This window comes from Miscanthus floridulus, chromosome 17 (assembly GCF_019320115.1).
Source record: "Miscanthus floridulus cultivar M001 chromosome 17, ASM1932011v1, whole genome shotgun sequence".
In the NCBI taxonomy this organism is placed as follows: domain Eukaryota; kingdom Viridiplantae; phylum Streptophyta; class Magnoliopsida; order Poales; family Poaceae; genus Miscanthus; species Miscanthus floridulus.
The window spans coordinates 56,129,279-56,144,525 of record NC_089596.1 but is presented as its reverse complement, the minus strand read 5'-3'; the positions used below and the strand labels follow the sequence as shown (position 1 = coordinate 56,144,525).

The 15,247-nt window shown below is 39.9% G+C and overlaps 1 non-coding gene across 1 annotated transcript; it reads left to right on the top strand.

Annotated features, from left to right (window-relative positions):
- Window positions 1-349: 349 nt before the first annotated feature.
- On the top strand, window positions 350-456 carry LOC136519217 (small nucleolar RNA R71). Its single transcript, XR_010774776.1, has one exon. It is a non-coding gene; the product is annotated as a small nucleolar RNA R71 (small nucleolar RNA).
- The last annotated feature ends 14,791 nt before the right edge of the window (window positions 457-15,247 follow it).

Here is a 15,247-nt window from a genome sequence, read left to right as displayed (position 1 = left end):
GAACCTAAATAGCTTAATAGCTCTAGAATTATAAAGCTACACAGAGCATATGCTCTAATACTTAGCGCATGTTAGAGTCCCCATCACTCTTGGCCCTTCGATTTAGAGTCCGACCGGGCCTTTGATACCCCCTTCTTATTCCTACTCATTTGTAACCCCACAGCAAACTTTGAGCACCTGGGTTCAAGAATAAAGTCACCGACTGACTAAAACTGGACGTAGGGCACATTGTCGGAACTAGTATAAATCTTGTGTCATTGAGTGCTAGGCCACATCCGATCACAACGTACAACAAAACTACAAATATTTACTTGTTGGTCACTTTTTGCACCGACACAACCAGTTTTCCATTCCATGGTGTGGGCAGGCAAGGATGTATTCTTGTAGCCTCTCCCACGCTTCTAGGATGGATTATGATGTTGTCTGCTAGAAGTTGGAAATTCTTCCACGAAGGGCGTTGGTTTTGCCCATCGTGAAGAACTTTGCAAGGAACACCGTGGAACACTTGTTCCATGTATTAACAACCTCCCAGTCCTAGTAGAACCACTGCTTCACCCTCCCATAGAGGAAGAATGGGAACAAGTGGAGTCTAATTACCTCTGGTGCAACACCCTCCATGATGATGGTGTTGCATTACTCTAGGAAGTGTTGGAGATATGCATTGGCATTCTCACTAGGCAATCCACAAAATGGATTTGCCTACACTGTCATGATTAGGCCATTCTTCAACTCAAAGTTCATGTCGCCCATGTTGACAGTGGGCCCAATGGGCATGTTGGCAATAGTGGGGATGAAGTGCTCGTGCAACATCTTGTCGGCCATGGTGTTTGTTACAGATGGTGCTAGGGTGACGGTTCAGTTGCCAATGGAGTAGTGAAAGGAGGACCGACACAAGGTTAGGCCTTCTTTAGGAATGACCCTAGATTCTCGGTGAAGGTCATCGACAAGTTGAAATAGTTTTACACTATTCTATTTTCATCCACAATAGGAGAAAACAAGCAAAGTTATCCTGTTATGAGCAATGGCTATTACATATGCATATTATCATGAACATGTCCTCATAGATTCTTTTAACCAATGCCTTCCTCGGCAACGGTGCCAGAAATGCTTGTTGGCATTTCTTAGCATCACCACTAGGATTGGTGTCTCCTAGCAATGGCACCAAAAATGCCATGGCAATATTTCTTAACACATGCAGAAATATTCCACAAGCGCATGGATATATCATTTTATCATTTCACCCGGAAGTATTCGGGTATCATTCATTTATATTTTCCCAAAGTAAGGCATGGTATAAAAGTCTCTAGTAAGGACATGGTCAAGATAACATGACTGTATAATAGACTAAAGTTCATATCAATGGTAAGCCATGATAAATGTTGGATAGTGTGACACACACACTCAAGCCAAACTCAAGGATAAAGAAAAAAAGAAAGAATAAAAGAATAAACCTAAACTGGAGCAGGCTTATCTTGTATAGCTATGCTAAGATTAGCAGATCATACAAATTCATGAATATCTAAGGGTAGCGATCCTAAGATAAGATAGCTTTGGTCACTATAAGCTTACTTTGGGCACCCGCTTATACTTGGCCTACCAAGTACCTCTGGCCTCCAGCTCTACGCCGAACCCAAACATGGAGGATTACAAGGGACATACAAGGCTGTCACCACCTGTCGCCTACCCCTCAACCATGGGGAATGAGGCAAATGAAGGTAACTTCTAGAATAGGCACCACATCTATGCTATTGGTTACTACTCAAGCGGTGGCCAGGAACTTCTGTCTTTATCAGGAGTCCTCTTACTAGAGCATCTGCCATGGGGATGGATGACGAACCCGCAAGAATATAATGACTAAAACTAATCTTAAAGTAGAACCTACTACCTCAATTTAGGTCTTGGTCTAAACATGTATGTATGAAAGATTAAGCATAAAGTTCTATATGCTAAATGAATAACATAAGAACTTAGCTCTAATTCATAAGCATAACTATGTTGATAATATGAGAGCAATATGGTAGAACCTCCCAAATTATATGGTCCATGTGCACATGTTATTGTCTTAAAAGACCTCTGACTGCTATACAAGAGAACCAGATAAATTAGGTAGTCTGTCGGGTGTCCTCGGGGAACCCTGAATCATCCACATTTTACAACTCATACAAGATTAACATGGAGTTACCACAACATTACAACATTTGGTACAAAAATAACTTACATCAAAGTGCATAAGATTTATAATAGTAGCTTACAAAACATGTCCAAGTCAAACCTTAACTTAAGTTCAAATGTGAGTAGAATTGTGGGAGCGACTTAGGTAAAGCATCTAAGGTAGGGGAGACATCCAGATCATGTCAAGCCCATTGACATGACCTCAATTAGCAACTCATGTCAAGTCCTACAATGGGGTTAACAAACCCTGAGTACTTGAGGGTACTCAACAAGTCATACTCGACTAAAAGAAAAGACTCCAAGGGTATGCAGGCTTAAGGAAAGTTTGAAGCAAGAATTACATTTGCAGAAAAGCTTACTATAAGTGGATCCTTACTTTCAACGTTTTAGCTTTGTATTAAGTCATTAGGGTATCCAGTTTGCACCTGATCTAAATCAAGCACTTCTTTAATCACCTCAACTCATTTTATCCCAAATCCACAAGTAACCATGTTCCATTGATTAACTACGATGTAGAGTAGAGAATCGAATCTTCTTCTCCGCAAAGCAACGACGATTCGAATCGATTGGCCTAGCTAGGGTTTCCTTACAACATGACATATGTAGGTCTAGTCCTGAACCTGAACCTACATATATCAACCCTCACTCAGATCCTCCAAAACATGAATGGGTCTAGCACTACCTGAGAGCATAGTACTCCACCTCTCTACGCCGCTCCTGGTGGATTCACAGGATGTGTACACGCTACTCTCGCCATCTCTCCACTCCCAATGCACGGTTGGCCTTTCACATAATGGAATAGTTGAGATATTAGGCTTACCGGAGTATGTGGCCAGTACTACAAGGTCTCGACTCACAATAGGTCTATAATGGTACGGTCCTTAATTGACACGGGTGGGATGAGCACGACTAGGTGAACCTGTTTGCCCAACACTTACCCTAACATCAAGTCCCACTCGGTCTCAATTTAACTATTATGATTTATCATGGTATTCACAAACCATAAACAGAGTTGAGAAGAGCAAGGTAAGCCTATTTCTCTCAAACGATGAAACCATCATTCGACTTCTATCGAAGTCTAAGCAATACTATCCATTAGAGATAACGACCTATTCATACTAATAGGGTGTAACTAAGGACACCTTATATCAAGGTAATCATGCAGCAACGGTATTCGACCAACTCCTGATTACTTAATGCACATCTTGCAAGACTTAAAGTGTAATAGAGATTTGTAAATGCTATAGAAGGGTGGTATGCACCGGGGCTTGCCTGCATTGCAGAGAAGGTTAGTTTCCACAGAACGATCCAGAACTTGACACCAACACCACTAGTGGATGAACCTCCTCCAAAACTTGATCAACATGAGTCTTCTCACTCTCGTATGAACTACATGTAGTAAATGATTCTTGCTTTAATATGATGGAACGCATGACATGATGCATGATGAAAAGACACACAAGTGCATAACAAAACTTAAATTAATCTAAGAAAGTTGAATACAACTTTCCTTCGCGGTACAACTAGGGTTATACTTCTCAAGGTATTCTAATTATTGATGATCAAGTCATTTGTGTAGTTAACAATAAAGCAACACCTATCATATTATACTAGTCAAGCAAGACAAGGGCAAGATCACATCGTTACTTACTTACACTCATCCATAAACAAACTTGCATAAGCAACACATTTATTCCTTATTAACTAATAATTAAAGATCATACATATATGTTACCCAAAAGTTTAAACTAACATCTACATACTTGAGCCACTACCTTAGACTACTGCATACAATAACAACCACAAGACTTATATACATGCATTTAACTAACTAAACAATTAAGTAAACCATTTTAATTATTAACAAGTTGATTATATAACTATAAAAGAAGAAACTAACATGCCAAGGAACTGTAACACCCCGGGTGTTTAAATATTAAAAATGGGACATGTCATCATATACATTGCAAGGCATTTGGTCATATTGCAAACTTTGATATGCATTCACTAAAACAAGTTTACATTTGTGTTATGAGTGTTGAATTGAATTATTTGAATCAAGTCAAAATTTGGTTTGGATTTGAATTTTTTAGAAAACCCTGATCTTCAGTATTTAAATCCTACCCTAAAAACTCATTTCAAAATCTAAGCATATTTTAGGGTTGAGCCCAAAAGCAAAAGTGTAGAGCTTGTAAAGTTATATAAAGTTTGTTTTTGGAGTTTTCAAAGTTGTTATGAAAAATTTGGAGTAATTCGAAAAGGCGTAATTCGTTAAATTTCCCCTATTTGAATTCAAAAGTTCATTTCAAAATGTAGACCAAATTTGGGGTTGGTTATAAAAGCAAAGTTGTAGAACATTGAATTTTGAACAACTTTTATTTTGGAGATTTTTGAGTTGTTCTACAAATTTGGGAGTAATTTGGGATTTAAAGCGAATGGAAATCTTGTAAATACTGTGAACAGTGTTCACCGCCTAAGCTACATTGTCGGTGGGCCTTCTTCGGTGTTCCAGGCACGCGCGTGGATGTCCTCGGCTTCGCGCTGGCATGGTGAAGTCTCCTGCGTGGCTTCCTTGCGCTTCTGAGCCGCGCTATTTAGCCTTAGACGTCGCCATTTGCCCCCGCTCTCTTGCTCTGTTTTCCCGACACCACGGTCATAACTTCAACGAGCTCTCACTGTCACTTTAGCGCACTCTAGTCGCTGCACAGCTTGCCATAGCTCCACATCATTCTTACGCGCCCAGCCAACCCACTAATTTGGCTTGTCTTCACCGGAAACTTGCTGTGCGTGCTCTTCTTCCTCGCGGCTGGCAACGTCTCCGTCGAGCACGATTCGCCGTGGCTGGAGCTTCACGGTGCGTCTTTGTCATTACTGAGTGTACCGTTAGCTTCACCTTGTGCCCGTGATACTTTATCACCGGTTGATTGGTCCTTTTGTCCACTACAGTCACCGGAGCATCATCATCACCATCGTTTGCGCCGCCGTGGTTGCTGTACACGTCGACCCACCTCTCCGTTGCTCCTCCGATCTCGGTCTTTGCTCCAACATATTTGGGGTGAGCTGCTGATACTTCTCGTGCACTTTGTTCAATCGCTACCGGGCTCCTGTCGCCGGCGTAGCACAGCTGTGCCAGCACGTCCGCCATGGCCAGCGTTGAGTTAGTGTAGAGCCGTAATCAGTGCGACTAAGGACGTCTATAGGTGTGCATAGTCATGGGGAGCACATTGGTGCGTTTGCCTTCATCGGTAACCTCATCGTCGGCGAGTTATCGCCGGTCAGAACCATCATCGCCGTGGTCAACGTCGAAGATTGAAGATGACAAGTGGGGTCCGTTTGTCAGTGACTCAGCGTTCAAATGGAATTTTTCTATTCTTAGATTTGAAGGAATAGTGATGTAATTTGTTATTTTTGTGTAGATTTATTTAGAGCTCCAAAAATTATGAAAATTTTTGTGTGGCTTCTCTATGTTGTATAGTATTTAAGAAAAATATGAAATAATGTTTTTTAGTACTTATTGAATATGATGAAAATTGCTCAATTAATTAATAAATGGATTTCCATGATTTTTCTAGGCTTATTTATTTATCCAAAAATTATGAAAATTGTTTTGCCACTTAGTTATCATGTGGTAAACATTTACAAAAATTTTGAGGTCAATTAGAACAAGTTGATTTATTTCATAATTCTTAATTAATTAATTCATAAAAGCAAATAGTAACCTTTAGTGATTTAGGTTTTGTTTGAATTTTTTATTGAGTGAAGTCCTTGGGTCATTAGTTGGTAATGATCTTTGGCAATTGATGTTAGTATTCTAGAAAGGTTTAGTTAGTTTGACTTGTAACTATACCGCGAAGGAAAGTTGTATTCTAGTTATTAACTTTTGCATCCATCATCAAGCATCATGTTTCGTATTCCGCATAATGTTAAACATGGTATTGTTACTATATGTAGTGAACAAAGGTGAACACGTGATAGTTAATCAAGTTGCTGAGGAAGTTAGTCCGTCTGTTGAGGTCGGATCGAATACTTGTGGAACATCGCAGGAATCGGACTTTTCTGTCAACAAAGGCAAGCCCCGGATGCATTTAACCCTTCCTTGTGTTTTACAAATTTTATCGCTTTTGCTTTTATATACTGCATTAAGTGATTAGGAGTCAAGTGGAAACCTAATTGGTGCATTACCAACCTTGTTACCAGTTTTAATTCGTAAATGATTGGTTATGCTTAGTCATGCTTAGTCGGGTGATTACCTGTCACCTGTGAGTTTTAAATGGATCTTTGGTTACTTATGTTATCATGAAATATGAGCATGTGAAGTAATAAATCTAGACCGGGTGAACTCGGTGTGTGAGAGCCACAAGACATGGAGGTCTTATGAGCGGCTTCTTTCCGCCTGTGTCAATTAAGGTTCGTCCATTGTTGAACTGTGTGAGATTAGACTTTGTAGTACTAACTACATACTCCAGTAAGCCATAACTTGGCGATTCTATTATGAGAATGGCTACTCGTGCACTGGGAGTGGAGAGATGGCGGGAATAGCATGTACCCACATGGCAACGGGCTGGATGGGTGGAGTACTATATTCTCGGGTGGCGTGGACCCGTTCTTATTTTAGAGGATCCGAGAATAGGTTGGTATATGTAGGTCAGGGACCTGCATATGTCGTGTGGTCTGGAATCCCCAGCTGGGTTTAATCGGTTCGAATCGTCGTTGCTCCTCGGTTATGGAGACTCACTTCTCTGTTCATCATCGTAGTTTAATTACTGGAACTAGAGTAAGGTTTGAGAAAGAGATTGATATGAAGTTCATGATCTCATTACAGATCATGGTAGATTCATATGTGGTACTTATAAAGTTTTACCTTTGAAGTAAAAAATTTTGTTAAAGAGCTTTTACGCAAAAGAACTTTGATTATTGCTAAAGCCATACCTTGAATCCCTGAGCCTGCATTCCTGAGTATTCTCGATTTTATTTTGGTTAAGTCTTGTTGAGTACTTTTGTACTCAAGGTTCGTTGACCCTTGTTGCAGGTGAGCCTCATGAGCAGATCTGTTTTGGATCATGCTGCATGACTATTGTTTGATCTGACGATGAGAAGTAAATGTGTGGCCCTTGGGCAGGGTGGTTTCATTGTGTGTTTTGTATTATATTATAATGCCACTCCACTATTTCATTTTGTAATAATCATCGAACTTAGTTGTGAGGTTTGAAACTACTATTTTGTAAATTATGTTATTATAAGACTTCCGCTGTTTTTACTCTAGTATAGATATTTGAATAAATGTTGTAATACTACAACGACTCTATAATGTGCTCCTGCTTGGAAATCATGGATGATTCGGGGTTCCCCGAGGACACCCGACAGTCTTCTTAAGTTACCGGACACATATGCCTAGATGTCAAAGGTCGTCGGACAGTGATAGGTGCATGTGGGCCCTATAATTTAGGAGGTTCTGCCATAGGAACAACAAGGGTTTGAGTGTTCTAATGTCTTCAATAAATGCCCAAAACACACCAAGATTATTTAAACATGTTTCCAAATTCATTTTAGTATTTATTAATTAAGGAAAAGGTATTTAAACACACTTAAATTAATTAACCAATTTAGAATTATCAAAATAGTACCAAACTTTTTGTGAAGGTAGATATTAAAACATATCATTTACACAAAAACTTTCAGCATCACAGGATTAATATTTTTATTTATAAAAATCATACAAGGTTCATTTATAATTAAAAGGGGTAATTTTTAAGCATACCAAAACTACTGAAAATGATCAACACATATTTTCTATGCTAGAGCATCCCATGACAGGGCTACACAACAAATTTCATATTTTTATCATCATCCTATAATTAGTTATGGATTTAGCAAGAATCAACACATAAAACATTATGGACACCCGACAGTCTTCTTAAGTTACCAGACACATATGCCTAGATGTCAAAGGTCATCGAACAGTGACAGGTGCATGTGGGCCTAATAATTTAGGAGGTTCTGCCACAGAATGGTATCAGAGAGATCATTACAAAGTCTTTGTCATATTGGTTTATAAAAACTTCAAAACGATTTGGGACGACTAAACTTAACTTGTTAATTTGGTCCAAATTGCTTCTGACTTATCTTATTTCTTTCTCATCATTCCTTATTTGATTAAAAAAAGGTTTTGTGTGGTGGAGTAGTAATCTTACTATGCCCTATATAAAAACAAATGTTGTTTATGTGTATTATAAGCTTTGATGATTTTGTTCGTAAGAACGATTCATGCATCATGATTAATTCACTAGTTACTTCCTTCACCTCTGAGTCTGGAGTTGAGTAGTGAGTCTGGTTTGAGTAAAGAATCCATCATAGCTGCTCTTTAGACTTTGATCAAATGATCTTACTTGGATTAAATTGGCTTTCTACAGTATGGCTCACACCAAGATGACTCCCCATAAGTCCACTAGATCCAAAGGAGTTCATCATCACCAACTTGCCCCTAGGAATGATGGTGCTAGCAGTAGCAGCTCTAGGCCTGATCCCCAGGTAGAGATATAGAGGATTTCTGTAGAGTTAGCACAAGCTATTAGAGATAGGGCTTTGGATGCTATACAGGTAGGAGAATTATAGGATCAATTGAGGCGTCTCACCGCCGTGCATAGGAACTACGAAAGCATGTTAGTTCATACGGTGGAGGGAAGGAATGAAGCTTGGCATAGGGAAAATGTAGCTAGAGCTAGAACTCATGAGCTAGAATTCTATGTAGAAGACTTAGAAGAACATAATACCTATCTGCATGAGGAAGTTCATAGGCTTAGCAATCTACTAAATCCAAATCATGAACCCCAAGCTGATGCCATGGACCCCAGTGTCATCCTTACCGATGATGATGAATCAGAAGAAGAAGAAGAAGAAGATCCTGAAGAATTAGTAATGATCGATGAAAGTGATAATGAAGGCGGTAATATTTTTGGAATGGATACTGAGCTGGAAGTTTGAAGTGATCAAGGAAAGGAGTAGAGTTGTATAATAGTTAGTTCTAGTTAAGTTATGTAGTCTTGTTTTGGTACTTACAGGTTCTGGTGTTTATATTAGTAAACTCTATGTAATGTGTCTGGAGTAAGCTTTTGTGCAATTCAATAAAGACTTGTGAATAAAGTTTGGTTTGTTATGAGTAGATGCGTCATATGTGGGGTTCATATATTCTGGGAACTTCACAAGATGAGGATGGTATTCTAGATCTGCCACCAGTTCCAACAAATCTGGCTAATGCTATAACTGCACTTGTCAATGTGACGGCCGAAAATTCTCGTTTGCTTCATGAGATAGCTCAAAGTAATTAGAATCAGATGCAAGGAAACCGTGGTCGCCATCATAACAAGCAGGAGGCTACATATGTTGATTTTATAGACACAAGGCTACCGGTGTTCACCAAGGCAGATGAACCATTGGAGGTTGACAATTGGCTTCAAACCAAGGAGCAGAAATTTGATCTCATTCCATGCATGGAGTTTTAGAAACCAGTCTTTGCTGCCCAGCAACTTAGAGGTGTAGCTGGCGCTTGGTATGCAAATCTTATGGCCATGCAACCCACAGGTGTTCCATTAACTTGGATAGAGTTTCGTACTGCTTTTAGAGCCCATTATATCCTAGAGGGAGTTATGGCTATGAAGCTGGATGAATTCCTTGCTTTGAAGCAAGGAGATCAAACCATGATGTAGTATGTGGGAAGATTCAATCACCTATCACAATATGCACCTGAACATGTCAATACTGATGCCAAGAAGAAGAGGTGGTTTATGAGAGGCCTAAATACCAAGTTGCAGACCATGATGACAACTTGTACTAATGTTACTTATCATGAGGCAGTAAATATTGCAATTGCTTTAGAGTCAAAGTATCGGTAGCATAAGGAGCTCAAAAAGAAAAAGAGTATGCCGTCTGGATCTTTTGGGGGAAATCAAAAGAGGTAGAGGGTGATTTATCATCCAGTAAATCATAATCGTCCTTATCGTCCGCCATAGTTCCAAGCCGGGCAATAGTCAAATGTCTATCATGCTATAACCCAACCAAATCCACAGCAGACCAATGCTCCTGGTGGCAATGCTCCAATGTCCTAGGGTCACAATTATCCATGTTACAATTGTGGAAGGACCGGTCATTTCTCTAGGGAATGTCCGTATCCCAGGCAGGCTAATCAAAATTATCAGAAGGCCCCTACCAATCAACAACAGGGTCAGGCACCAAACAAGAACCCTAATCAGAATGCTCAGAAGGGCAAAGATGAGAGGAAGACAGGACGGGTGTTCTATATTCAAGCTGGAGAAATTCCAGAAGGGGAGCCAGTGATGATGGGTATGTTTCCTGTTGCCAATCACCCTGTAGTTATACTTTTTGATTCGGGTGCATCTCATTTATTCATCAATAGAACATTTGTGGTAAAGCATAAAATTTCAATTGGGGCAACAAAGGAAAATTTCTTTATACAGTCACCCGAGGGACGTCTGTGTACTAAGGAAATGGTATACCAGGTACCCGTAAACCTGGGTGGGCATATTTTTCCCACTACCATGATTATCCTTAAGGATCAGAATATAGATGTAATATTGGGGAATGAATTGGATGTATCAGCATAAGGCTGTTATAGATACTTTGAATAGGACACTAAGGGTGAGTTTGCCTGATAGTAATTCTCAACTTCTCATCCAACTTCCAACTTTAAGAAGATCAGTGGGCAAGGTTTGTGCAACTGCTGTCAAAGAGATTAGAGATATCCCGATAGTGTGTGAATTTCCTGATGTGTTTCCTGAAGATTTACCCGGTCTACCACCTGATAGGGATGTCCAGTTTAACATAGAGTTGCAACCTAGAACAGCTCTGATTTCTCAAAGAGCTTATAGGATGCCACCTAAGGAATTGGCCGAGTTGAAGACTCAGTTACAAGAATTGATTGAGAAGGGGTTTATCCAACCTAGTTCCTCACCTTGGGGATGTCCAGGAATTTTTGTGAAAAAGAAAGATGAGACCCTGAGGTTATGTGTTGACTATCATCCGTTGAATAAAGTGACCATAAAAAATAAGTATCCTTTACCTCGGATAGATTTGCTTTTTGATCAATTGGCTAGAGCAAAAGTTTTCTCCAAGATAGATTTGAGGTCAGGATATCACCAAATCAAGATAAAGCCTAAAGATATTCCCAAAACGGCATTTACCACAAGATATGGATTATATGAATACTTGGTAATGTCTTTTGGTTTGACAAATGCTCCAGCTCATTTCATGTATCTGATGAATTCAGTGTTCATGCCTGAGCTAGACAAGTTTGTAGTAGTGTTTATTGATGACATTCTAGTGTATTCCAAGAATAAGAAAGAACATGCGAAACATCTTAGAATTGTTCTGACCTGCTTGAGAGAACATCAACTATATGCCAAGTTCAGCAAGTGTATTTTTTGGCTTAAGGAAGTATAATTTCTTGGACATGTCTTGTCAGCTAAAGGTGTTGCAGTTGATCCAAGCAAAGTGAAGGATGTACTTGATTGGAAACCGCCAACCACAGTTCATCAAGTTCGGAGTTTTCTAGGATTGGTGGGGTATTACCGTCGGTTTATCCTAGATTTCTCTAAAATATCAAAGTCCATAACTGAATTATTGAAGAACCAAGTCAAGTTTGTCTGGTCATCTGATTGTGAAGAGGCTTTCCAAACCTTGAAGAGATTGTTGACCACTGCACCAGTATTAGCCCAACCTGATATCGAGAAGCCATTTGATGTTTATTGTGATGCTTCAGGTATTGGTATTGGATGTGTGTTGATGCAAGAAGGCCGAGTCATTGCCTATGCATCTAGGCAACTTAAGCAACATGAAGAACACTATCTGACTCATGATCTAGAATTAGCAGCTGTGGTCCATGCTCTAAAGATTTGGCAGCATTACCTGCTTGGTAATACGTGCCATATTTATACAGATCACAAGAGCTTAAAGTACATCTTTACTCAGTTAGAGTTGAACATGCTACAACAAAGATGGTTAGAACTGATTAAAGATTATGACTTGGAAGTACATTATCACCCCAATAAAGCAAATGTGGTTGCAGATGCCCTTAGTCACAAAAGTTATTGCAATTGTCTAGCAGTGAGAACAATGGGTTTGACTTTATGTTAAGAAATGGAGAAATTGAATGTAGAAGTAATTCAACAAGGTAGCTTGACCAACATAATTGTTGAAGCCACTATTCGAGATCAAGTTATTGCTGCTCAGAAGGAAAACAAGGGTATAGCCCATATCAAAGAAAGGGTTAGGAATGGAAAAGCATAATGCTTTAGCATAGATGATGAAGGTGTGTTATGGTTCAAGGATTGCCTGGTGGTACCAAAGGTTCCTAAGTTGCGGCAGTCAATTCTAGAAGAGGCACATGCTACTAGGCTATCTATCCATCCGGGAAGTAACAAGATGTACCATGACTTGAAACAAAGTTTTTGGTGGGCTAAAATGAAAATAGAGATTGCTAGATATATAGCAAAGTGTGATACTTGTCAAAAGGTAAAAGCTATACATTTGAGGTCTGCTGGTGAATTACAACCATTACCTATTCCATCTTGGAAGTGGGAGGACATAAGTATGGATTTTATTATTGGTCTACCCAAGACATCAAAGGGATTTGACTCAATATGAGTTATTGTAGATCGACTAACCAAATCAGCACATTTTCTTCCAGTTCAGAATACATATGCCACTCTACGGTATGCCAAGATGTATTTAGAGCAAATTGTGAGTCTCCATGGAGTACCCAAGACTATTATGTCAGATAGGGGTACACAGTTTGTCTCTAGCTTTTGGAAACACTTGCATTCTTCATTGGGTACCAAGCTCCTGTATAGTACAGCTTATCATCCGCAGACCGATGGACAAACTGAAAGAGTCAATCAAGTGCTCGAAGATATGTTAAGGTGTTGTATCCTTAACTATTCCAATAAGTGGGACGAATGCTTACCTTTGGCTGAGTTCTCATACAACAATAGTTATTAGGAAAGCATTAGAATGGCTCCATTTGAAGCACTCTATGGTTGTAGATGCAGAACATCGCTGAGTTGGTTTGAGCCTAGAGAAAGAAGATTCTTTGGAGTTGACCTTGTGAAAGAAACAGAAGATAAGGTTAGGCAAATACAGAGTAATTTGAAGATAGCTCAGTCCCACCAAAAGAGTTATGCAGATAGAAGACGGAGACCATTGGTATTTAACAAAGGAGATTTTGTATATCTAAAAGTATCACCAATGAAGGGAGTTACCCATTTTGGTGTTAAAGGAAAGTTGGCACCTCGATATATTAGACCATTTCAAATTTTGGAGAGGTATGGAAAAGTGGCATATCGCTTGAAATTACCCGAACATCTTTCAGCTGTGCATGATGTGTTCCATGTTTCTCAATTGAAAAAGTGTCTCTAAGTGCCTGAGCAGAATGTTGAGGTTGAAGGAGTGGAACTTGAACCAGATCTGACTTATTCCGAATATCCTATCCAAGTGTTGGATCAGAAAGATCATGTTACTCGAAGGAGGACAATAAATTTCTATAAGATACAATGGAATCAACATTCAGAAGAGGAAGCTACTTGGGAATCAGAAGATTACTTGTTAGAAAAGTTTCTAAAGTTTCTAGCGTCAATATAGAATAGAGTAATGTTAGTTAAGCTCGGTTGTACAAGTTGTGTTTTGTAAAGGGACCTCAACTATTTTATGGACAAATTTTGTATGTGTTCTTGCGACACATTTCCTTTTCCAATACTTACCCTATGGCTTTGAATCTCAGGGCGAGATTTCTTTTAGGGGGAAGGATTGTAACACCCCGGGTGTTTAAATATTAAAAACGGGACATGTCATCATATGCATTGCAAGGCATTTGGTCATATTGCAAACTTTGATATGCATTCACTAAAACAAGTTTACATTTGTGTTATGAGTGTTGAATTGAATTGTTTGAATCAAGTCAAAATTTGGTTTGTATTTGAATTTTTTAGAAAACCCTGATCTTCAGTATTTAAATCCTACCCTAAAAACTCATTTCAAAATCTAAGCATATTTTGGGGTTGAGCCCAAAAGCAAAAGTGTAGAGCTTGTCAAGTTATACAAAGTTTGTTTTTAGAGCTTTCAAAGTTGTTATGAAAACTTTGGAGTAATTCGAAAAGGCATAATTCGTTAAATTTCCCCTATTTGAATTCAAAAGTTCATTTCAAAATGTAAACCGAATTTGGGGTTGGTTATAGAAGCAAAGTTGTAGAACTTTGAATTTTGAACAACTTTTATTTTTGGAGATTTTTGAGTTGTTCTACAAATTTGGGAGTAATTTGGGATTTAAAGCGAATGGCAATCTTATAAATACTGTGAACAGTGTTCACCGCCTAAGCTACATTGCCGATGGGCCTTCTTTGGCGTTCCATGCGCGCGCGTGGACGTCCTCGGCTTCACGCTGACGCGGTGAAGTCTCCTGCGTGGCTTCCTTGCGCTTCTGAGCCATGCTATTTAGCCTTGGCCGTCGCCGTTTGCCCCCGCTCTCTTGCTCTGTTTTCCCGACGCCATGGTCATAACTTCGGTGAGCTCTCACTGTCACTTGAGCACACTCCAGTCGCTGCACAGCTTGCCATAGCTCCGCATCATTCTTATGCGCCCAGCCAACCCACTAATTCGGCTTGTCTTCATTGGAAACTTGTGGTGCGTGCTCTTCTTCCTCGCGGCCGGCAGCGTCTCTGTCGAGCACGATTCGCTGTGGCTGGAGCTTCACGGTGCGTCTTTGTCATTACTAAGCGTACTGTCAGCTTCGCCTTATGCCCATGATACTTTATCACCGATTGATTGGTCCTTTTCTCCATTGCAGTCGCTGGAGGCATCATCACCGTCGTTTGCGCCGCCGTGGTTGTTGTACATGTCGACCCACCTCTCCGTTGCTCCTCCGATCTCGGTCTTTGCTCCAACGTATTCGGGGTGAGCTGCTGATACTTCTCATGCACTTTGTTCAATCGCTACCGGGCTCCTATCGCCGGTGTAGCATAGCCGTGCCACCACATCCGCCATGGCCAGCGTTGAGTTAGTGTAGAGCCGT